Here is a 23,900-nt window from a genome sequence, read left to right as displayed (position 1 = left end):
GTATGAGCTTGTCCCACTAGAGAGAAAAGGAAGACCTATTGAGGTGGTAATTTTATTTAGTAGGTACACTGAATGCTTTCTTTGAATCCAATAAATTATTCTATCTCCTTTATGGGAGACAAGGATAGGGATGATGTTACAAACTTAAGATCCTAAAGCTCACTGCCTCATTTTTAATTCCCATGTCAGCAAAAGTTTAGTTCTCTGTAAGTGGTTGTACAAAAGGGTCTCAGTTCAACACATCAGTTTATGAGTATAATGCCCACTCTCCTTTGGTCAATGTCCCCCTTTCATTTCTCCCAACCCCTCACGCTACCTGGTTCTATTTTTCATGTACCTACATTGGATATTATGACAGTGTTCACCTGCCCTGCCTCCCCATGACCTCCCCATGCCCAACAACACGTTTCAGCAGGAAATCTCTTAAACAAGGCTCTCATTGCTGTCTTGTGGCTCACTGGCTGCCTTGCTGCTTAGTTTCCATTACAGAAACAGAGCAGAGCATAGCAAGTTTTGGAGTGAAAGCATCTCTTTATGTAAACTGCATGACTCGCTCCAGGAGAAATTGAAGTCTCAACCAAGAAATCCTCGGGATGCAAAAATGTCAAAACATAGAACCCAATGCTAAAACTCTCCAGCAAACTGTCCTGAAGTGAAATCTACCAAAGGACTCCAATTTCAAACAAACGAGACTATGAAACAGTGCTTCAGAACCCCAACTCCCCAATCCAGCAACAAGGCATACTCTTTATTATACGTTTACCTCTGGGTACAAGCTAGAGAATTTAATCAGCAAATATGTGCTGACATGTTCAAAAGTTTGGTGGAACCAGTAGCATTACTTGGCATATAACTGATGCTTAAAGATGCTCTTGGAAGGGAGAAAAAGAAAGGGAGAAAGGAGAGATAGAAGGATGGAAGGAAGGAAGAAATGAAGGAGAAGCAGAAAACTAGCATGAGAGAGAGCTGTGTGTGGTGGTAGATGATGAACACCTGAGTTGCTCTGAAGGTACAGAAGAAGGAAGGCTGGAGTGTCAGATCAGCCAAGGCAAGAAGTTAGGGAGCTCTCAGCTCAACAAGGAAGTGCATATGCCTGTAATCTCGACGAGTAAGTACATGCTTGTTGTAATGCTAGCTACTTGGGAGGTGTTTCGTAGTTTGAAGCCAACCTGGCCAAAAAAGCTTGTGAGATCCTATCTCAAAAACAAGCTGGGAGCCAACACTGAGTGCTCAGGCCTGTAATTGTAACTACTCAGGAGGCTGAGATCTGAGGATCATGGCTCAATGCCAGCCCTGGCAGGAAAGTCTGTGAGACTTTTATCTCCAATTAACCACCAAAAAGCTTGAAGTGGAGCTGTGGCTCAAGTGGTAGAGTGCTAGCCTTGAGCAAAAAATGCCAGGCCCTGCATTCAAGCTCCAGGACTAGCACAAAATAAACAAAAGAAAACATAACAACTAACAAACAAACAAACTAGGAGCTAGGTTCAGTAGGGCAAACTTGTAATCCTAGTTACTTAGGATGTAGAGATTGGGGGAACACAGTTCCCCCATAAAAGTCCTAAGATGGAGCCATGAGACTTCATCTTAACCAACAGTTGTGGTGTGGTGGTGTGCACCTGATATTGCAGCCAAAGGGTATGGCTGTGTGAGAAGCAAATGCTGCTGTGTACAGCATCACATAGGATACAGCCCTGTCAGGCTGGGCATCATATGAGGCCCTACTTTGAAAAATAACCAACTAAAAGGGGCTGGAAGCTTAGCTCAAGTGGTAGAACATATGCCTAGCAAAGCTCTAAGCTTTGAATTCAATCCCCAGTATGGAAAACAAGCAAACAAATGAAAAACAGGTTGGGTAGGGTGGTGCATGCGTATAATCTGAGTTACTTGGGAAGAATAGGTAAGAGAATCCCAGCTTGAGGCTAGCTCAGGCGAAAAGCACAAGGCCCACTTAAAAAAAAATAAAAGCAAGAAGGACTGGGTTTATGGCTCAGGTGGTAGAGCACTTGCCTAGTGAGTGCAAGGCCCTGAGTCAAATATCAGTACCGAAGATGAGTAATAAGTAAATAAACAAACAAGTAAATAAGTTTGCAACATATAAAACAGATTCTTGCAAATATAAAGATGTTATGTCAAACATTCATAAAGGAAGAGGCTTCTATGTGATAAAATGGATGAAAGATATGAATGAACAATTCAGATGAAAAAGAAATGGCTAATAAACTTAAACATACATAAATTAAAAGAAAACGAGGTGATGCTTTTTGCTTATAAAAACAGCAAACATTTTTAAAGGTTCATATTACTGGCATAGGCTAAAAACCCTCAGAATCACATGTTCTGATATACAACTGCAGGGAGAGTGAATTTACACAGCAACTTTGGTGAGCATATTGGAAATTCTAATTTACATTAAAACACACATTAAAAAACAGTGATTTCAACACTAGATATATATTCTAGTTATTTGTGTGATGATGATCATTTAAATAAGATTTAGCATTGAAGCAAATGGTAAAAATATACCTCAGCTGTAGGTAACTTTGGAAACTGTTAAGGAGGTGTAGAAGGCCACTCTCTGTATAAACCATCTAGGAGAGAAGTGTCACAAGGACATAATATAATTGGATTTAGGTTAAAAGAATATATGTAAGCTGGGCGCCAGTGGCTCACGTCTGTAATCTTAGCTACTCAGGACGCTGAGATCTGAGGATCGTGGTTCAAAGCCAGCCTGGGCAGGAAAGTCCATGAGACTCTTATCTCCAATAAACCACTAGAAAACTGGAAGTGGCACTGTGGCTCAAGCGGTAGAGTGTTTGCCTTGAGCTGAAGAGCTGAGGGATAGCACCCAAGGCCCAGAGTTCAAGCCCCATGACCAACCAAAAAAAAAACAGAGTATATGTAGCAGAGTGCCAGTGGCTCATACCTGTAATCTTAGCTACTCAAGAGGCTGAGACATGAGGATTACACCTTGAAACTAGCCTGGCCAGGAAAGTCCATGAAACTCTATCTTCAATTACGCACCAAAAAGCCTTAAGTGGAGGTGTGGCTCAAGTAGTAGAGTTCTATCCTTGAGTTAAAAAGCTAAGAGACAATGTCCAGGTCCTAAATTTTAGCTGCAGGAGCGTGCACACACACACACACACACACATACGCACACACACACACACATATTAATACCAAATGCCCACACTTCTACTATATCTGTTTTGGAGCTCAGTGTGGAAAAAGTTGTCTGCCAGGCATAGGGAAAAGATGACATAGTTGTTATGGTACATGCATGGCCGTGCTAGGCGGTGTGTCAGCAGTTCATGTAATTACCTCCTCAGGACACATACGGCATGATTATCTCCACACATGGCTGGTTTTTCACTCTAGATCTTTAATAGACACATAAACCATCTTCCAAAAGATTATACCGTAACAACAGAAGTTAAACAAAAAGTTGTTCTTGCCAAAGAATGCTTCTTATTCTATAGACAATGCACAGAAAAGTAACCGAAACTGCTGAGAAAGTTTTCAAAGCAGAAGAACTTGCTCTCTGTGTGTTATAAGAGATTGATGCTCAGCTAATAAAGACGTCTCAAAAAGGTATGTCTTTCAAGAAAGACTATAGAACTGTATTTGATATGGCAAGCAAGGAACAAAACTAGAAACAGAATTCAATGATACCTTGAGATTCCGTTGTCAGTCCTAAAGTTGCTGCAGAATTAAAATCATGATCTTGCTAATCAGGAGTAGACTATTGATAATAAGGGGTCTAGCTAGGAGCAATGCACAACTAATTTTTTTTAATTTTAATTTTATTTAAAGGTGTTGTACAGAGGGGTTACAGTTACATAAGTAAGGCAACAAGTACTATGCACAACTATTGATGGATGAAAGTAATTCAGAAACCAGGTGCTGGCGGCTCATGCCTGTCTTCCTAGATTCTCAGGAGGCTGAGATCTGAGCATCAAAGTTCAAAGCCAGCCTGGGTAGGAAAGTCGGTGAGATTCTTATCTCCAATTAACTACAAATGACCCTGAAACTCATAGTGGGTTGTAAGAGCAAAGGAGAGATGGGGATCTCATGCACATGTGGCAGATGACTGGGGACCATGGTTTTGTTAGGAGGGCACTCCTCACTAGCAGACCTCGCTGACTAGGGACTGATAAAAGTGGGATTTATTTTATATCACCCTAACACCACTGTCCATGATGCTGCTAGGGTCTGTACTTCAGCTTCACATTCTTAGTACTTGCCCTCTATTCTTGGATCCAAGATGGCGGCGTTGTCTGAATAGTATATCCATATATCCAGGCAGGAAGGAGGGAGAATGTAAAGGGAAAGGAATATGCTGATTCTTCTCACTCTTCAATATCCTTACTTCATGTTCTATCCAGAGGCTCCTTGGTCAGTATGGCGTTAAGGTGTCTCTCAAGCACAGGGGAGGCTGGAAATCAAGTTTTGGCTTTGTGTATTTTGGCTCCTGTCTGAGGCCGATTTCCTGGAGGAACAGTTTCTGAGAGGACTCTCTGCCCCTAGGAAGTTTACTGGGAGGAAATCCTTCGAGTCAACAACTTTAGGGAAGTAAAGGAAGTTGGGCTTGGCCCGGGGCAAGCTAGAGTTGAGAAGTAGTTCTAACAGCCATCTTCCTCCATTTGGTGACGGTACCAACCCTCAAGAGTTTGGTCACTTAAAGTCAAAGGGGGTCCAGCGCTGTGTTCTGTGTTGCTCATCCAAGGCTGCAGAGTGTCCCAGGGGCGCATCTCTCAGGAGTGAATTGGGTGAGGGTGGCTATGGCCAGCACTGGAGGGATGAGTGTCTGGGTTCTGAGGGAGGAGTCTGAAAGGGCAGAGGCAACATTCATGGCTGGATTGCCTTCTTCTGTGAATAAGACTAGATTCATATGCATTGTGAAAGCTTTTACTGTTGTTGTTTTTTTCCTCTCTAAATTTTGTTTGTTGTTGGACTATTGAATACTCCACATACTCAATATATATATAACATTCCAGGTGTTTTTTCCTCTGTGATTTCTTTTGCATCTATTTTGCTTAGAAAATCCTCCAATCCAGGCTCATTCTGCACTATCCACCATAGTCAAGTTATAGAAAGTGCACAAATGTCCTATAGTGGATCAAGAAATTGTGTGACTATATCTACACAATGGAATTTCACCCACCCATTGAGAAGAATAATATTATGTCATTTGCAGGAAAATGGAAGGACCTGGCTAAAATTATGCTAAGTGAAGTGAGTCAGGCAATGGAAAGACAAAGGATGCATGTTTTCTCTCTTATGTGGAAGTTAGATCTAAATTATAACCATCTGGGAAAACGTATACAAGACCATAGGCAAATATACACAAACAAATTGGTTAACATGTGGCTTATGCAGGGAGCAATCCCATTGGTGCAACTTCTTCGAACAATTAACTTACAGTTGACAAAATCAATGCCAGGAAGCTGAACCTGTGTCGTCCAGGGCGGAGAGTCAAGGGTAGGGGAGTCAGAAACAAAGAGAGAAATGTTGAGCAAATGCAGTCATAATGTTAAACATTAAATGTACTTGAGTGAAAATAGAACCAGGAAATTTGAAGGGGCAGGTAGGGTTGGGAGAGATGGGGGAGAACGATGGAAGGGTGACATTGATCAACATGCTTTGTCCTTATAAACTGACTTTGAAACCCCCTCGTACAACTACCTAATGATGGTCTCTGTCTCTGTCTCTTTGTCTGTCTGTCTCTGTCTCTGTCTTTGTCTCTGTCTCTCTCTGCCAGTCCTAGGGCTTGAATTCACTCCACTCGGGCTTCTACACTTCATGGCACATCTACATTTCTCACCCTGTTCCGATTCTAACTCTGCACTTGGCTTGATTAATATTGCCTTCTAGTATCTTACCCTGATCAAATGGAGACTCCATTCAGGACTTTCTCCCTGCAACACAGACATCTCAACGCCCCCAGGCTTGGAGTCCATACTCAGGCAACTCCATCTTCTCTATGTCCATTGCACTTGGCCTTGTTCTGCCCCCACAAACGCCTTTAGGACTGAACTGTTACCTGAGAGAAAGGAAGCAAAAGGAATGGGAGATGAAGCGTTATGGGCTGAATTTGGTCATCTCCATCTCATTTGCATGTTAAAGTCCTCAGGGTTTTGTGTTGTTTTGTTTTTTAAAGAGGTAGATAAGTCAGAGTGGGGTAATTAATGTGGGTCATAATTAAATATGGCTGGCATCCTTAAAAGAAGAAAACATTATGACACAATATACAGAGAGAAAGATTTTGTGAAGAAACAGGACCATCTGCAGAGCCATCTATAAGATAAGCAGAGAAGTCTTTGTGGACATCTTGGACTTTTATCCTCTAAGACTGTGAGAAAATAAATTCCTGGTGTTTAAACCATCCAGTATGCATTGACAGAAGCCACAGGAAATCAATATTGGAGGTGTTTAATTCTTATATCTAACTTCAGTATACCTTTTAGTATTTTATATTTCAATAACTTCAAGTGGCCTAATTCAATTAACTGCTACTACAAAAAGAAACCTCACTTCGAGAGCTATTTGAAATAGAAAATTAATTGCCTTACCTTTTATTTTCTTTATAAGAAAACAAAGCCTTAATTTTATACATTTTATGGTCTGTTCTTGGATTTCTCCTTTACTTACATCTCTGTGCTTGCCCTATTCTAAATTAGTTAAATCAGAATATTCTTAAAAAATGTCTCTTTTCTAAAATGGATCCACTATCTTGAAGTATAGAATCCTTTTTCAAAATAGAATCATAATCCTGTTGACTTGCAATTGGACTTGAGACCTTAGTTAAGGATCAAATACACATTTTTAAAATATAGGATGCTTTTTAACTAGAAAATTCTTTAAAGACAATGTTCTGGTGATGTACTATTATTTTCTCTACAAGTATCTCTTATACTTTTTTTGTTGTTGTGTTTGTTGGTTGTGGGGCTTGAACTTAGGGCCTGGGCACTGTCCTTAAACTTTTCTGCTCAACCCTAGTTCTCTACCACTTTGAGCCAGAGCTCCACTTCCAGTTTCCTGGTGGTTAATTGGAGATAAGAGCCTCACAGATTTTCCTTCCTGGACTGGCTTTGAACCGTGATCCTCAAATCTCAGCCTCCTGAGTAAAGATTGCAGGTGTGAGCCACTTGTGCTGGTTAGGGCTCCTTTCCCCTACAACATCCTCACCAGTGTTTGCTGTTTGTGTTCTTGATGGTGACCATTCTTACTGGAATGAGATGAAACCTCCATATCATTTTGACTTTGTGGCCAGGTTTGTTGATAATTTTTTCATTTAGTTTTGGCTGTTATATTTCTTCTTTTGAAAAGTGTTCAGCTCATTTACTTATTAGTGGGTTGGCAATTCTTTGATAGCTTAGTTTTCTGAGCTCTCTGTATATTTTGATTATTAATCCTTTGTCAAATGTATAGCAGATAATGATTTTCTCCCATTTTGTAGGGTGTCTCTCAGCCTAATGACTGTGTAGATTTTTTAGCTTGATGCAATCCCATTTGTCAGTCTGTGCTCCTATTTGTTGAGCTATTGGAGTTCTATTCAGGAAGTTACTGCCTATGCTAACAAGTTCTAGTGTTTTCTCTATTATTTCTTGTAGTCGTTTCAAAGTTTCCAGTCTAACATTAAGATCCTGGATTCACTTTGAATTGATATCAACTTAGAGGGTGAGATAAGGGTCTAGTTTCAGTCTTCTGCATGTGGATATCTGGTTTCCCCACTTCTACTTGAAGAGGCTGTCTTTTCTTTGTGTGTGTGTGTACTTTTAGAGTTTCAAATTCATCCTCTTCAAGAGGCATTGCACTTACAAATTGATATGTTGAATGGAAATCTACCCTTTTTTTTTTGTCAGTTGTGGGGCCTGAACTCTGGGCCTGGGTGCTGTCCCTCAGCTCTTCAGCTCAAGGTTAGCACTCTACCACTTGAGCCACAGCACCACTTCTGGCTTTTTCTGCTTATATGGTGCTGAGGAATTGAACCCAGGGCCTCATGCATGCAAGGCAAGCGCTCTACCACTGAGCCACCTTCCCAGCCCATGGAAACCTCTTTGTGCAACCACTTAAAGGTACTTAAAAATACTAAAAGGAAATATATATATATGTATACATATACATACATATATGTATTATATATATGCACATATGTCTACAATATATTATATACATTATAATAGCAGTTTCTATGAGAATTTGGAGCTGTTTGGCTGTGAATAACCAAGTTTTAAGTTTTCTCCTCGATACAATTCTGTAATGGGTACTTTTTATCATAGGTAACTGCTGTGGGTTGAACATGTTTTCCCTAAAAGGCAATCCTTACCCTCCTGAAAAGATGGAAATAGAGTCTTTGAAGATATTAAGTTAAAATGAGAAAAATCCATAATTACGATATCTTCTCAGACTTATTAAAATATTGGCAAATCTTTTTAAAGGAAGAAACATTAAGAGAAAACATGACCTTCAGGAATGTCTTTTTTGGTACCTGTGCTATCTCTTTAAAATCACTAAGTGTGTAGCCTTTGTTTTCCATTGTGTGTGTGTGTGCGTGCGTGAGTTGGTACCATACTAGAGCTTGAACTCAGGGCCTGGGCACTGTCCTTTTTGTTGTTGTTGTTGTTGTTCAAGGTTGGCACTCTACTACTTGAATCCCAGCTTCACTTCTGGCTTTTTGGTGGTTAGAGAGGTGTCTCATGGATTTTTTTCCTGCCTGGGCTAGCCTTACACAGTGATCCTTACATCTCAGCCTCCTGAGCAGCTAGGATGATGAGAGTGAGCCTCCATGTTTGGCTCTCTGTATCAGCTCACTTTGAGTTCAAGTCATTTGTTCTTTGCCAAAATCCCTCTGGTTAACCTTAACCTGCTGTTGAGCTGAGTGATGCCTTTACCACTCAAGGAATGTTCTTGGGAATAGACATGTCAGCATGTATATAATTGGTCAATGGAGCAATTGAAGTTTGGGAAATTATATAGTGAGATGTTAAAATGGGAGATGGGGAATGGTTGGTAACATTTCCATGGAATTCTTGAATACTGGCAAGATGCTTTCATAGGGAGTATAAAATAGAAAAATATGATATTTATTAAAAAGATGTTTGGAGAGATATTTGATAGGAAAAAAAATCCCATTATTGGCAAGAAATTGTACTTCTTGACCTAAAGGTTCTTTTTAAACATTACAATCAAGAGATTACATCAAGGTTTCTGCACCTTATAGTATATACACACTACAGCTACCCTTGAAGAGCAAGAGAAGACATGATATTACTCCAAAATATTTCTCAGTAGAGCTAGACACTTGTGGCTCCTACCTGTAATCCTAGCTGCACAGGGGGCTGAGATCTGAGGATCATAGTTTAAAGCCAGGCCAAACAGAAATGTCTGTGAGACTCTTATTCTCCAATTCACCAGGAGAAATCTAGAAATAGAGGTGTAGCTCAAGTGGTAGGGTGCCAGTGTTGAGTGAAAAAATTAAGCCAAGCAAAAATGTGAGGCACTGACTTTAAGTTGCAGTATTGGTGCTAATACATGTGTGCACATATGTACACACACATATTTTCTCAGTAGAAAGCAGCAGAGTTCAGTAAAAATCACCACACACACACACACACCCTATAAAACAAATCTAAAGTCAAATTTCTATTTGTGACTTTTTTGGGGTGCTGCTCCTACGGCTTGAACTTAGGGCCTTGGGTGCCCTGAGATTCTTTTGCTTAAGTCTAGTGCTCTACTGCTTGAGCCACAGCACCACTTCTGGCTTTTTCAGAGTAGTTTACTGGAGATAAGAGTCTCATGGGCTTTCCTGCCTGGGCTGGCTATGAACCTCGATCCTCATCTCAGTCTCTGAGTAGTGAGGATTACAGGTGTGGGCTACTAGCCCCTACCTGTCTTGTGACTTTTCATATAATGTTGGGCGATTGGCGTAAACTCTTTGAAAGTCTGTTTTCTTGTCTAGGAAAGCCAGATAACAATCCTCATGTGGTAGGATTACATAGAAGAAGAGCCCATGTGTACAACAAATGGTAATTTTAGTTATTACATAGGTCTTAGACGTCAATGGGATCCCAAAGTGAGAGAACAAGAAAACTAAACAATAGGCAAATGAGAAGAGAAACATTCAGCTCTAGAAGCAACAATTGCTTTAAGATACAAGCATGTTGACATCCTTGCGTAAGTGAGCCAGGCAGTAGTCAGGCGGTAAAAAGTTGCTTTGGAGAAGGAGGAAACCATGGTGGCTGACGATTTGAGAGGCTGACTGTTCCAGGAGCAGCTTCTGAGTCTAAAGAGCTGTTTGCCCACCGTTTGGCATATGTGGAGGATGTGCAGGGACTTCCCTAAAGCACCTGGCTCTAGAAGTTACAGTGTCACTTTCCAGACATTTAAAAAGCCTGGCAGAGGTCTTTTCTCTTTGGCTAACAGAAAGGATTCTGTGAGCATTCTTAGAATCCAGTGAAAGGAATTTGTTTCCACATAGGATCAGCCAGTCATTGCTCAACTAAGGGCAAATTAAAGAGCTGAAGATGGTGGTAGCAATGTCATTTAAGATGTTATAACTCTTGTTCAAGTGATATCCTCCCCCCTTCAATTTTTATTAATATCAGTTAGTTGTAGTGAGAGGCAATTTGAAAGTTCCTTTTTGCTGGGTCCTGTGAATTAACTCTACAGCCTCCAGGTTTGTCTCTGTGCCTCTGATTGGAGCTACTCATTGCCGTAGTACCTTTGCAATCATCTTGTTTCCGGGAGGAAAGAGAAGATTCACCAATGAGCATTTGACTGGAAAGCAAACAGGCAAGGCCCTTCAACAGGCAAGGCCCAAAGCCCCAAGCCCATGAGCCCTGTGTTCCTGTTCTTTTCCAGTAATAATGCGGCAACAATTCAGTGGAATTACCCCAAGGATAAAAATGGAGCTAAAGGTCAAACAGGCCACACCTGTTACCTGGGACTCTCAATGAAGCAGAACTTTTTCATGGCCCCCCCCCCATTGAACCTGTATTTAATCTGTACCCCTGAAAATGGCTGAAGACTCACTGAAGTGTTGTCTTCCCATGGCTGCCATGGAATAAATCTTTCTCTGCTCTTCATCATGTCTCTTTATTTGGTATATGGGGCAGGTGGCAAGACTTAACTTGGAACTCCTGGACTTTGGGCCTTGGGTCCAAAAATCCAGTTTATTTGGATGTGTCCATATATTCATACACTGTACCTGATCATACTCCCTCTCCTCTACCACTTTCCTTCGTGCTCTCTTCTGTTTCCCAAGCAAGTCTCATTAAGCTTCATTGTTCCTTTTCTTACCTGTGCATGACATATTTTGATCATATCTGCCCTCTATTCACTTTCTCCATTCTTCCTTCTCCCCTCCAGGACTAGTATTTGTTTGTGCTAATTAGCATGTATTCAAATTCTTCAAAAGGATTGTTCACTGTGGCATTTCACACATGCATACATAGTATTTTAATGAGGATAGTGAATCAGGTTCATCTTAGCCGGGGTGGCTACTTTTGTGAATGTCTTCCTACAGATTTGTTTTTAGCCAGGCACTGGTGGCTCATGCCTGGACTCCTAGGTATTTAGGAGGCTGAGACCCAAGGATCATGTTTTGAAGCTCGCCTGGGTAGAGACATTCTAGAGACTCACCTAATTTTCCAACTCAAATCTAGAAGCTTGAGGGGTAAACAACCTCAAGTGAACAAGCCAAGTGTGAGTGTGAGGGCCTCAGTTTAAACCTCAGTACAACATGTATAAACACCACACACACACACACACACACACACACACACACACACATTTTCCTATTTTTCCAAAGTATTGTTGGGAAAGGACTCCACCATGGTTCCTTCTATGTCTTGATCAGATCTGGCTAATTTTGGGGTGTGCCAACTAATCTGAGCACCTGCTTTTTTCCAAAAGGTACTTTCACATTATTCCACGTGGTTGATTTTAAATAAAGCAGCTCATGCTATACTATGATATGTCCGCTAGATGGCAGGCAATGGCTGGGGGAAGAAAGCTTGACTGAGGGTTAGTTTAACAGATTGGGATATTTCCACTGAGCTGTCTCAGTCAACAGGTCTTGCCAATGACTCCTTAATTTCCATAAAGTTTTTCAGCGTTAGCTTTCCAGAGATTTTTTTAAAGTGATTGCAAAACATTCCATGAAATATATTGGCCAGATATTTTTTCCACTACCACATTTAACCTTAGACTGACCTTTAATTGTACCCCCTCCCCCAATTTTTTTGAACTATATATGGTGTCTTGACTTAAAATGGAAATTGAAACAAACTACAAGAGAAAAAAAACTGTGTAATTCATAGAAGTGGAGAGATGACACATATTTATATCTATCAATCATCTATTTACAGTTTAACTTTTGTTTAAAAATGATTGGTTTCTAAAACTTTGGAGTGAAGTACTACTCTGACTGCATTGTGGAAATTTGCTCTGTGAGTTCTTGGTGGATTTTCTTTTTTTTCTTCTTTTTTTTTTTGCCAGTCCTGGGGCTTGAACTCAAGGCCTGGGCATAGTCTCTGAGCTTCTTTTGCTCTCTACCACTTGAGCCACAGTGCCACTTCTGGCTTTTTCTATGTGGTACTGAGGAATCAAACCCAGGGCTTTCTGCATGCTAGGCAAGCACTCTACACTAAGCCACATTCCCAGCCATGGCGCTCAATAGGCTCAGGCACAGCACCCAGACCCTGAGTTTAAGCCCCACAACTAACCAAAAAAGAGGCTTTTTGAATTGTGTTCATCCCTACTTACTGTCCTATTCCCATATGTGGCTGACATGATTGAAATTCTGGTCAGGACTGCAAACATCCCAACCCTGAGCATTTGTCTCCATGAGTACTCAGAAACAGCAGTGTTTGAACATCCTTTGGGACGGAAGAGATATCCTCTGATGTAGTCTTTTTCTCTCTCTTTATTTCTCTGTGCTCTCTCTCTCTCTCTCTCACTGTCAGTACTGGGGATTGAACTCAGAAACTCAGGGCTTTGCCCTCTCACTTGGCTTTTTTACTCAAAGCTGATGTCCTACCATTTGAGCCACACCTCCACTTCTAGCTTTTTGCTGGTTAAATGGTGATAAAAGAGTCTCCTGGACTTTTTTTTTGCCCATCCTGGCTTTGAACTTTGATCCTCAGACTGCAGCGTTCTGAGTAGGTAGGATTCCAGGCATGAGACAGCAGTGCCCTGTTTGTATGCTCGATTTACTCTGAACTTTTCAGAGGCTGTAAAAGTGTTTCCCAAATGGGTTATACCAGTTCACATTCCTCCCCAGTAGTGTGTGCCGATTAAAGTTGCTCAGATTCTTGCCAACGTGTGATATAGTCTTTAAAAAAATTAGGCATGGTAGTAAATGAGTAATTATTAATTTCCTCAATGGTCATCCACAGAGCATTTTTGGTCGATTTTGTTTGTTCAGGTATTTTTTGTTTTTCTTTTTTTTTTTGGGTCCGGTCATGGGGCTTGAACTCTGGGCCTGGGCGCTGTCCCTCAGCTCTTCAGCTCAAGGCTAGCGCTCTACCACTGGAGCCACAGCGCCACTTCCAGCTTTTTTCTTTTTGCTTATGTGGTGCTGAGGAATCGAACCCAGGGCCTCAGGCATGCAAGACAAGCGCTCTACCACTGAGCCACCTTCCCAGCCCCTTGTTTTTCATTTAATGAGTTCTCTGTTTCCCTCTTATTGTGCTTTGTGGATTTAAAACTTGGTTCAAAATTATCCTATGCATTTAAAAATTATATTAACCCAATTATGGCCACCATACTTTCTAAAATAACATTGAAATGAATGACCACATATGATACGATATGAATTAATCTGTAGGAGATGTAGCCAAAAAGTCTAAAACAGTAGATCTTAAAATATGATCTCGTGTGTGTGTGTGTGTGTGTGTGTGTGTGTGTGTGTGTGTGTATGTAGGCAGATTGTGGGGCTTAAACTCAGGACCTGGGCACTGTCTTTAGTTTTTTCACTCAAGGTGTTCTACCACTTAAGCCACAGCCCCACTTATGGATTTGGTGTTTAGCTGGAGATGAAAGTCTCATGGACTTTCATGTTTGGGCTGGCTTTGAACAGTGATCTTCAGATCTCAGCTAAGGTGATAGATGTGAGCCACAGGTGCCCTATAATCTCTTAACCATCCATGTCAATATAATTTGAGAACTTTCTAGAAATTTAAGTTCTCATGTTTCACTCCAGACTTGCAGAATTTGAACTCTAGAAACAGGATTGAGATAGCTTTCTCTTAACAAATCCCCAAGGGGATCGTTTGGGAATCGTTTGGGAAGAATCATCTTTATTATAGAACAATATTTAATTATATGCAAGGGCTTTGATAATAGAACATTCAATAGCAATTAATGACGCTTCCCCTCTTCCAGAAATTTCTATGTGCCCATTAACCATCCCTCTGTGGCCAACAGATCTGACTCCTTGAGTCAGGCTCAAGGAGGCAGAGTACAATCTCAGATTACAACCAGTGACTAACTGAAACTAAGCCTTATCTTTGTTCCAGTTGCAACCAAGCACAAAGCAAAAAAGGGAAAACGAAAGAGCCAGTCACCTCTCATTTACATGGCTTTCATTTATGGCTGGATCTGTCTCGCAGGTGCGTGCCCTGGGGGAAGGATAGAATGTAAACTAGGCAGAAAGTAACCCCAAGAAAGCAACCCAAAAGACCACGCGGACAGAAGTCAAGCAGAAGAAAAGATGTATTGCCAGCAGAGCTGACCAGGCCAAGTTCTCATGAGGAAAGGGAGAAAATGGCACTGTCTGGCTCCTTGGAGGCCCTTTTTCTATGGTGGGGGGGGGGGGGGGGCGCGGAAGTGGGTGGTGCCTCACCTACTGCGCAGGCGCTGCCATGGAGGGCAGAGAGTAGGCCTACCAGGTGGGCATTGCTTTACACTGGGCTCCAGAGAATGGAGGTTTAAAAGAGGACACAGGTTGCTACTTCTCAGGAGTTCAGTGAGCTACAGCCAAGATATGAAATACTCTTTGGGGAATGTTTTTTTTTTTAATTTTTAATTTTTTTACAATTAAAGCATTTAGGTTTCTGAGGGGGACAGTATTCCCTAAAAACTACCCACCACTGTTGGGCATCACGCCTGTAATCCTAGCTACTCAAGAGGCTGAGCTCTGAGGATTGCGGTTCAAAGCCAGCCCAGGCAGGAGAACATGGAAGACTTTTTATCTCCAATAAACTACCGAAAAGCCAGAAGTGGATCTGTGGCTCAGCGGTAGAGTGCTAGCTAGCCTTGAGTAAAAAAAAAGCTCAAGGACAGTACCCAGGCTAAGAGTTCAAGATCTAGGACCCGCACCCCAAAAAACAAACCAACCTACCACCACCACCACCAGAGCCTCAGCCTAGCATTTACCTACAAGATGTCTATGCTCCTAATGCATTGCTCTCCCTTAGTAATTATAGGGTATGTGTACCCAGGGGATAGGTTCTGCGTTGTCGAACCAATGCAGATAGATACACATTTCACGTAGCAATGGCGCCAGTCCCGTACTGCTAACACGCTGGCACAGGAGACACTTCTCAGGGGCAGCAGGAGAGGAGTGAGAATGTTCTCTGGGTATTCTGACAGTCAGATGGATGGAAACAGACATTGTTTTTCCACTCTGCCTATAGAGCTGCTACTATATCCTGTCTGGGATAGAGTCATTTTTGGCTTCTGAAGTCGGGGTTTCATCTGGAAAGGGAGTTTTCCTCCATCTGACCATGTATGGTAGGATTTGTGAGAGCCGTGCGCGCTCCTCGCTCCTCACTGAGCCGTGCAGGCTGGGGCCCAGCGCAGGTCGCCCAGTTTCCCTCCTGAAGTCTTGGCATTGCATTTGCGGATTAGGAAAATGTTAGCTTGTTCTCGGAATGGATCTTTACATCTGCTCTATATGCAAAATGCATCTGGATGGGGACTCCTGGAATGACCCAGGCTGGGACACGGAGCCTACACCCAGCTGGGCTTTTCATGAACACTTTTCTAGAACATTTCTAGGGATAGGGATCCAAATTTATTTGATAGAAGGTTCCAACAGATAAAGAATTAGGATGGAAGTTTTTGTTTGAAGTTCTTAGCAGGGCTCTAGTGGCTCATGCCTCTAATCTTTGCTACTTAGGAGGCTGAGATCTGAGGATCATGGTTTGAAGCCAGCTAGCTTGGGCAGGACCATCTGTGAGACTCAGCTCTAATTCACCACCAAAAAGCTGGAAGTAGAGTTGTGGCTCAAGTGGTAGAGCACTAGCCTTGAGTACAAAAGCTCAGGGATGGCACCCAGGCCCTGAGACCAGCATGTGTGCGTGCACACACTTGTATACACACACACAAGTTCTTAATTTTGTTTTTAATATTAGAAAATAAAACTTGTATTTATTGTGGATAACACAATGTCTTGAAATGTGGATGCACTGTGGAATGAGTTGAGATAAATAACAAGCATGGCTTCCCATATTTATGACTTTTTTATGTAAATACTTAAGTCTCTCTTAGCACGTTTTCTGTTTTTATGTCAGCATCATGCTAAACTGACTCAATTCTCTCTCTTGGCTTTGACTTCCTCCCAGAAATGAGTGATTGAGATGCCACAGTTGTTTTAATCCTTGAGCTTGGGCAGTGTAGGAATCTCAGGAGCACTTCTCAAAGGTGGTTTTCTGTTGCTGCTTTGCTTGTCTGTCTTCTCTTAAACACTTCCCTCTACCACACCAGAGGCATTTGACTGAGGGAAATGGCACATCACAAGGCACTGACAAGAAGTCATTCACAGGCAGTATCATTTCTGCCTCTTCTGGCGTCACCTTCCCAGAAAATTACAAGATAATTACAAGATGTCTACTTTCAGTACTATGGCATCAAGTCAGGTATTCATCAACAGCTTTTTTCCCCATTGGAGTAGGGAAAGAATGAGAGATGTATTGATTTCAGAATCTTCTGGTCTTGAAGAAGGCTCAGGGTTTACCAAGGAGCAGCTTTTATTTATTTATTGGCCAGTCCTAAGTTCTCAGCTATGGGCAATGTCCCTGAGCTTGTTTTCCTTTTTTTTTTTTTGTTCAAGGCTAGTGCGCTCTACCACTTGAGCCACACCTCCACTTCCTGATTTTGGGTTATTTGGAGATAAGAGGCTCATGGACTTCCTACTTTGAACTGTCATCCTCAGATCTCAACCTCTTGAATAGGTAGGATTACAGGTGTGAACCATGAGTGCCTGGCCCACAATTTCAGCTTTAATCTTAAGCTCCTTCTCGATTTTTTTTTGTTGGCTGTGGGGCTTGAACTCTGGGCGTGGGCACTGTCCCTCAGCTCTTCAGCTCAAGGCAAGCGCTCTACCACTTGAGCCACAGTGCTACTTTCGTTTTTCTAGTGGTTTATTGGAGATAAGAGTCTCACAGAGTTTCTTGCCTGGGCCGGCTTTGAACCTTGATCCTCAGATCTCAGCCTCCTGAATAGCTAGGATTATAGGCATGAGCCACCAGCACCTGGCACTCTTTCTCGATTTCTCGTATCTACTCAGGAACTGGAGGACTTGGACCCGGTTCATTTCCCTGTAGTAGGCTGATTTCTGGTCTCCTGCCTTCAGTCACTGTTTGATGCCTGACTTCTAAGAAAATAGCCTCTTAGTTATAAGGTGTTTTTGCGCTTGCTCACTTCTGCTCTTGGCTTCCTTCAACAGGTTGGGGCCTTGGGATTTGAACATCAGTTTTGAGTGAGCAGAAGATTTTCGTGTCCTCTTTGCAACTAGAACTTTAGATCTCTCTTGATTTGTAACTTAATTAGGCCCTAGACCATCCTTTAGTTCAAATTTTCCTACCTATGACCATTAAAATCTCTGAATTCTTACCAAGGAACCATTTAGAGTTCTCATGTTACTGATATTTTTCAATTATACAGAGAAGTCTCTCGTGTGAGTTGTTTGGCATTTATTTATAGCTAGAACTCAGATTATGCGAATTCTAGATACAAAACATTTTAGAACTAGAGTTGAGAGTCTCAACAAAAATGTTTTAGCATTCTCTTGTCAGAGCTGAGGGGTGAGGATTTCCTTGGGGAATGCAGATACTTCTGAGTATCTTCCACTCATTGTCCAAAAACAGTCCTCCAAATGAGTTTTTTTTTTTTTTCACATTAGAGTTCTACTCACAAGTTTGTATTTATATGGGTGCAATTATGGGAGGTACCAATAGTGAAATAATTGAACAACAATTTGGGTATCATGGAATGAAAAAGAAGATATTTGATTCCTCTTTGTGCACTTAAAAATTTGTGTGAGTGTAGGTATGTGTGCAAGTACTGGGGCTGAACTCAGGGCTTTCCCTTAGCTTTCTGCTCAAGGCTGGCCCTCTACGAATAACACACTGCCACTTCTGGCTTTTTGCCACCTGACTGTTTAGGGAGGTTTACTGCACTTTACACTTCAGAGAGGCCCAGAAGGTTAAAACTGGAAGAATCCTTTGAGAAAACTTTAAACCAGACCCTCATTTTAAAGTTGAAATAATTGGAAGTTGGCATTTAGAAGAGTCGATCAAGGTCACACATCTTTTTAGCAGGAGAGGTTGTAGAATTCAGGACTCCTGACTCAGTTTGATTTTCCATGAACCATCTGCTAGAAAGGATTAGAAGTCAATGAGAAAAACATGAGCTGAAGCTGAGCTTCCTCCTCCTCTTCCTTTTGCTTTTCCCTGCTCCCTCTCTCCTCTTCTTTCCTTTTGTCCTCCTTGTTTTCCACTTCCTCTTCTTCCTCCTCCTCTTCCACATTTTCTTCTTTCTCGTGTGTGTGTGTGTGTGTGTGTGTGTGTGTGTGTGTATGTATACCAGTCGTGGGGCTTGAACTCAGGGACTGGGTGCTGTCCTTGAGCTTTTGTGCTCAAGGCTAGCACTTTTAACTGCTTGAGCCACAGCTCCACGTCCAGCTTTTTGGTGGTCATTGGAGCTAAGAATCTCACAGATTTTCCTGCCCATGCTAGCTATGAACCTCGATCCTCACATCTCAGCCTCCTGAATAGCTAGGATTATAGGCGTGAGACACTGGTGCCTGGCTCATCAGAGCTTTCTTTAGTGCTCAAATGGACTACTGGTAGTGAAGCTGAGAACAGAACACTTAAAAGCAATTCTACCCAGCCATCTTATTTTTTCCAGCAATCTTTTTTTTTTGTGTGTGTGAAAATACTGTACAGAGGGGTTACAATTACATGGGCAAGATAATGAGTACATTTCTTATCAAGCATTGTAGCCTCCTCTTTTGTTTCCCCTTCCCATCCCTTCCAACCCCCCCCCCCCCAATTTTTTTTTAAATTGTGAAAATACTGTACAGAGGGGTTACAGTTCATCTTTTACTTTATTACCTTCCTTTGAGATGAATTTCAAATCGCTGGTTCTTTTTGTTTCTGGTTTAATACATCAACATCCTCTGAATCTTATGCATAGTTAACAAATGAGCTGAATGCTGGTGACTCAGACCTGCAGTCCTAGTAATTCAGGAGGCTGAGATCTGAGGATACCAGTTTGAAGCTATTATACAGCAAAGAGCTGGAAGTGGAGCTGTGGTTCAAGTGGTAGACCACCAGTCTTGAGCAAAAAAGTGAAGGGACAGTTCTAGACTCTGAGTTCAAGTTTTAGCACTGTTATGTGCATGCACACACACACACACACACACACACACACACACACACACAGAGTGAATGTTTCCTTTGGATTTTTTGTCAGTGTGTGGAGATGAGGCCTGATAGATGAGTTCAAATGAATTAAGGCAAAGTTTCTATGAAGTGAAGGAAGTTATCCCATGTGGTGAGAAAATATGCCTTGGTCTTTTTGTTTGGTGACGGTGTATATTTAATTACATACACAATGCTCTATGGAGAGACACTGGATGCACTCCACTTTGGAAAGGCCTGTCGGTGAGGCTGAGGCAAAGCAACTGGCCACCAGGGGGCAGAGCTGACTTACAAAAGTCAGCATCAAGGTCAGAGTGTGTGGCCAAGTGGTATAAAGAGTACTCAAGTGTCCTGGACAGGCACTCTTGGAGTTCTCCCCATGCAGGGCAAGTCATTGGGTGATGTGTTGCTACATTCTTTGAGCCTGAATGTCCTGAACTCCTTCTGGAGTTCTAATCTTCTTGGTGCTGAGAAAAGGACACTAGACAGGGTCTCAGCAGATCTGGGATTTCGGTTTTTCATCTGGCACTAATTAATTGTGTCCCCTTGAAGCCTCCTGGCTCTAGCTCCCTCATCTGAACTATGAAAAGGCATTAAGATTTCTTCTTAAAAAAGTATGAGCCAGCTGGTTCTTCTTTTCTGATCTGACTCCCAAGTTCTTACTCAAGACTCAGTTCCATGCCAAGGGCTTAGCATAGGTTTGCTTCAGTCTGATGTTTAAAGAGGTAAATCAAGATGGAGATAAATCTGCCTCCTTTGCCTTGGCTACTGGGTCTGGCTTCTATTCTTAGATGAGATTCTGGCAGCATCACTTGTCCAATGGACTCACTGTGGTCTGTCCAGCCTTCACAACACAGCTTACTAACTAAATTGCTTAATAATGGCATTTACCATTGGCCAAAATCAATAATTTTTTTTTTGTCAGTCTTGGGGCTTGAACTCAGGGTCTGGTGCTGTCCCTGAGCTCTCTTGCTCAAGACTAGTGTTCTACCACTTAGAGTCATAATGTCACTTCCAGTTTTTGAGTGGTGAATTAGAGATAAGAGACTCATGGAGACTTTTCTGCCTGGGCTGATTTTGAACTGTGATCCTCAAAACTCAGCCTCCTGAGTAGCTAGGATTACAAGTGTGAGCCACTGGTGCCCAGCTTAAAACCAGTAATTCTTTTTTTGTGTGTGGGGGATCCGGTTGTGGGGCCTGAACTCTGGGCCTGGGCGCTGTCCCTCAGCTCTTCAGCTCAAGGCTAGTGCTCTACCACTTGAGCCACAGCACCACTTCCGGCTTTTTTCTTTTTGCTTATGTGGTGCTGAGGAATCGAACCCAGGGCCTCAGGCAAGCAAGGCAAGCGCTCTACCACTGAGCCATCTTCTCAGCCCCAAACCAGTAATTCTTGATATTTGCTTACTGACTCTTATTGTGCATTGTATGATACCAACCTCCAAATTCATACAATTCCTTACTTTGAATACCTTGTTCTCATTAACTTAGAATGTCCCCTTATTTGGAAATGGAATCATGACATGTAATAATTTAGAATGATATCTGGTCAGGTTAACATGGGCTCCAAACTCAATATGGCTGGTGTCTTTATTGAAAGGAAAAGTTTGTAGACAGACATTCTCATAAACAGAATGCTCTGTACATGTTTGAGTTTAGGTGCCACAATCCAAAAACCTACCAGGAATTAGGGAAGAAGCCTTGGACAGATAGCTCTTAGAGCCTAGAGAAGGGCTGGGTGCCAGGGGACACCTTATTAATTAATTAAATTTGTTGAACTCAGCCTGGACACTGTTCCTGAACTTTTTCTTGCTCAAAGCTGATGCTCAACTGCTTGAACCTCAGCTCTAACTCCTCATTTTTGGTGGTTCATTGGAGATAAAAGTCTCAAGGATTTTTCAGCCTCGGCTGGCTTCCAACCATGATTCTCACATCTCAGCCTCCTGAGTAGCTGGGATTCCAGGTGTGAGCTACCGGTGCCTGCCTGCAGATGACACCCAGATGCCGAGCTTTTAACTTCTAGGACTATGACATCACAGTATCTGCACCTGAAGCTAGTATGTAGTGCTTTGTTACAGAAGCTCTCATCAACTGATTCAAAAACTTAATACAGGCTCATGTTTGGAATCTGCTAGTCAGGAGGCTGGGTGAGGATCACGGTTTGAAGCCAGCCCAGAGTCTATGAGACTCTTATCTCCAGTTAAAATATAAAATACACATAAGTATAAAATATATAAAACAGTATATATCTTAAATATATAAATATATATTTGTATAAAATATATTTATTATAAACTTTATGTAATACAAATGTTTATTATATTTATTCTAATTATCTAATATAAATATAATAAATATATAACATATAATATAACAAATAGACAATACATTAATATAAAATATTATTATATTTATATATACATATGTATATAAATATATTTATTATATAATATAAAATGAATAAAATAGCTATGTTTATATATTACATATAAATATATAACTATATCTTTAAGACATAAAATATTTATTATAAATATACATAATATATATTACATAATATATAAATATATAATAAACATGATAAATATAACCAATTTATATTATATATAAATACATAAAATATGAAAGTGAGGATGTGGCTTGAGTGGTAGCTAGACAGCCTTAAGTGAAGCAGCTCAGGGACAGTGCCCAGGTCCTGAGTTCAAGTCTCAGGAACTGCATGCGTGTGTGTGCACCCTACTGCCCCCTTGGGCCCCCGCCCCCCACACACACACAAGAAAAGGAAAAGAAAGGAAAGATAAAGAAAAAAAGAACTTAATGCCAATCCGAAGGTGATGGCAGGAGGTGCTGAGCGCAGATGCTCTCAGCTGGGAGGGAATGGTGGGGGGCGGGACTGCCCCCTGTTGGCACTACTAGCCATCAAGACCAACATTACTAAATTGTTCAGTGTGACAACAACTTTCTGTGTTTCTTGGGATATGTGGTAAATTTAGCAGGAAATTTGTACTCAGCTGTGGATAACATAATTGATCCTTCTTTCATATTCACTAACCTTTATGCATTTCCATCTTAAACTGTCTTGAGAAGCAAACACACAAAACACAGAAACAGGCTGGCAATTTTCCTTATGAAAACAGTTTGGAACTATAAATAACATCTTCAATGCAGGAACATTCACTTTTCAAATAGATCAGGGCAAATTTTGTTTGTTTGTTTGTTTTTTGGTCGTGAGGCTTGAACTCTGGGCCTGGGCGCTGTCCCTGCACTCTTCAGCTCAAGGTGAGCGCTTTACCGCTTGAGCCACAGCGCCAGTTCCAAGGGCAAATTTTGATGTTGTGCTGTTTCTAACAGGATAGCTAGCTCATCACGTCATGACACATGATCACCACACTGAAGCTGTGGTCACTGGTGTTGCTGGAAAATGTCATCTAGGTCTGTCTCCAAGGAGACCCCAAACCAAAATACACTGAGACAAGAAGGGAGAAGTTGTGTGCCAGAGGTCAGGCAGTGATTAGAAAAGCCTGGAGACAAAGGCTCACTAGGTTTTGGTCTAGATTCCAGATAGAACCTCTTAAACACTTATTAACAAGCGCGCAGCTACATGTTGAGGGAATACTTTATTCAAACCAATGCAGCTGCCCAGAAAATTCCAGGAGTTAGTTGGGCATTTGACACCTTTGGCTCCTCTCATTTGGTTGGTGTTGTCTGACAATCTCCCAGTCAGATCTTTGCTGGCCATGCTGACAGTTAAATCTGCCTCTGATTTCTGTCCTGTTTGTGTCTTCACATACACCACTGGATGCTGTCTGGTTGCCTGGCAACTGAAGTCTGGGGGACTAACACAAACACTGGCCTCAAGTATTGAGGACTGACATCGTGAATCCAGGATTAACACAGCATCCGAGAGTCGAGGACTAACACTGGCATCCAAGGGTCAAGGAATGCTCACAGGGTTTGTTTTTTGTTTTTCTTAACTCAGGACCTCATACTGTCCCTTAGCTTTCCTTCCCCCCCACCCCCGTTGAAGTTAGTGAATAGTTTAGTGTCAAAAAGTTCTGCAAATATTGAGGAAAAAGTGCTTACATTATTTCTTTGGGTCATATATCCATATCTATTAGCAGACAAGAGCTATACATACAAATGTTGAGCTGTATTATTTGGAATCCTTTTGGCGTCTTGCAGCAAACTGGGCCCAGAATGGAGTTCCAGCATATCAGGCAACATTTGCCACCCTGCAAGTTCATGGATGTGGGA

Source organism: Dipodomys spectabilis, unplaced genomic scaffold, assembly GCF_019054845.1.
Source record: "Dipodomys spectabilis isolate Male_0828 unplaced genomic scaffold, ASM1905484v1 ptg000102l, whole genome shotgun sequence".
Taxonomy (NCBI): domain Eukaryota; kingdom Metazoa; phylum Chordata; class Mammalia; order Rodentia; family Heteromyidae; genus Dipodomys; species Dipodomys spectabilis.
This window is presented reverse-complemented; position numbering follows the sequence as displayed.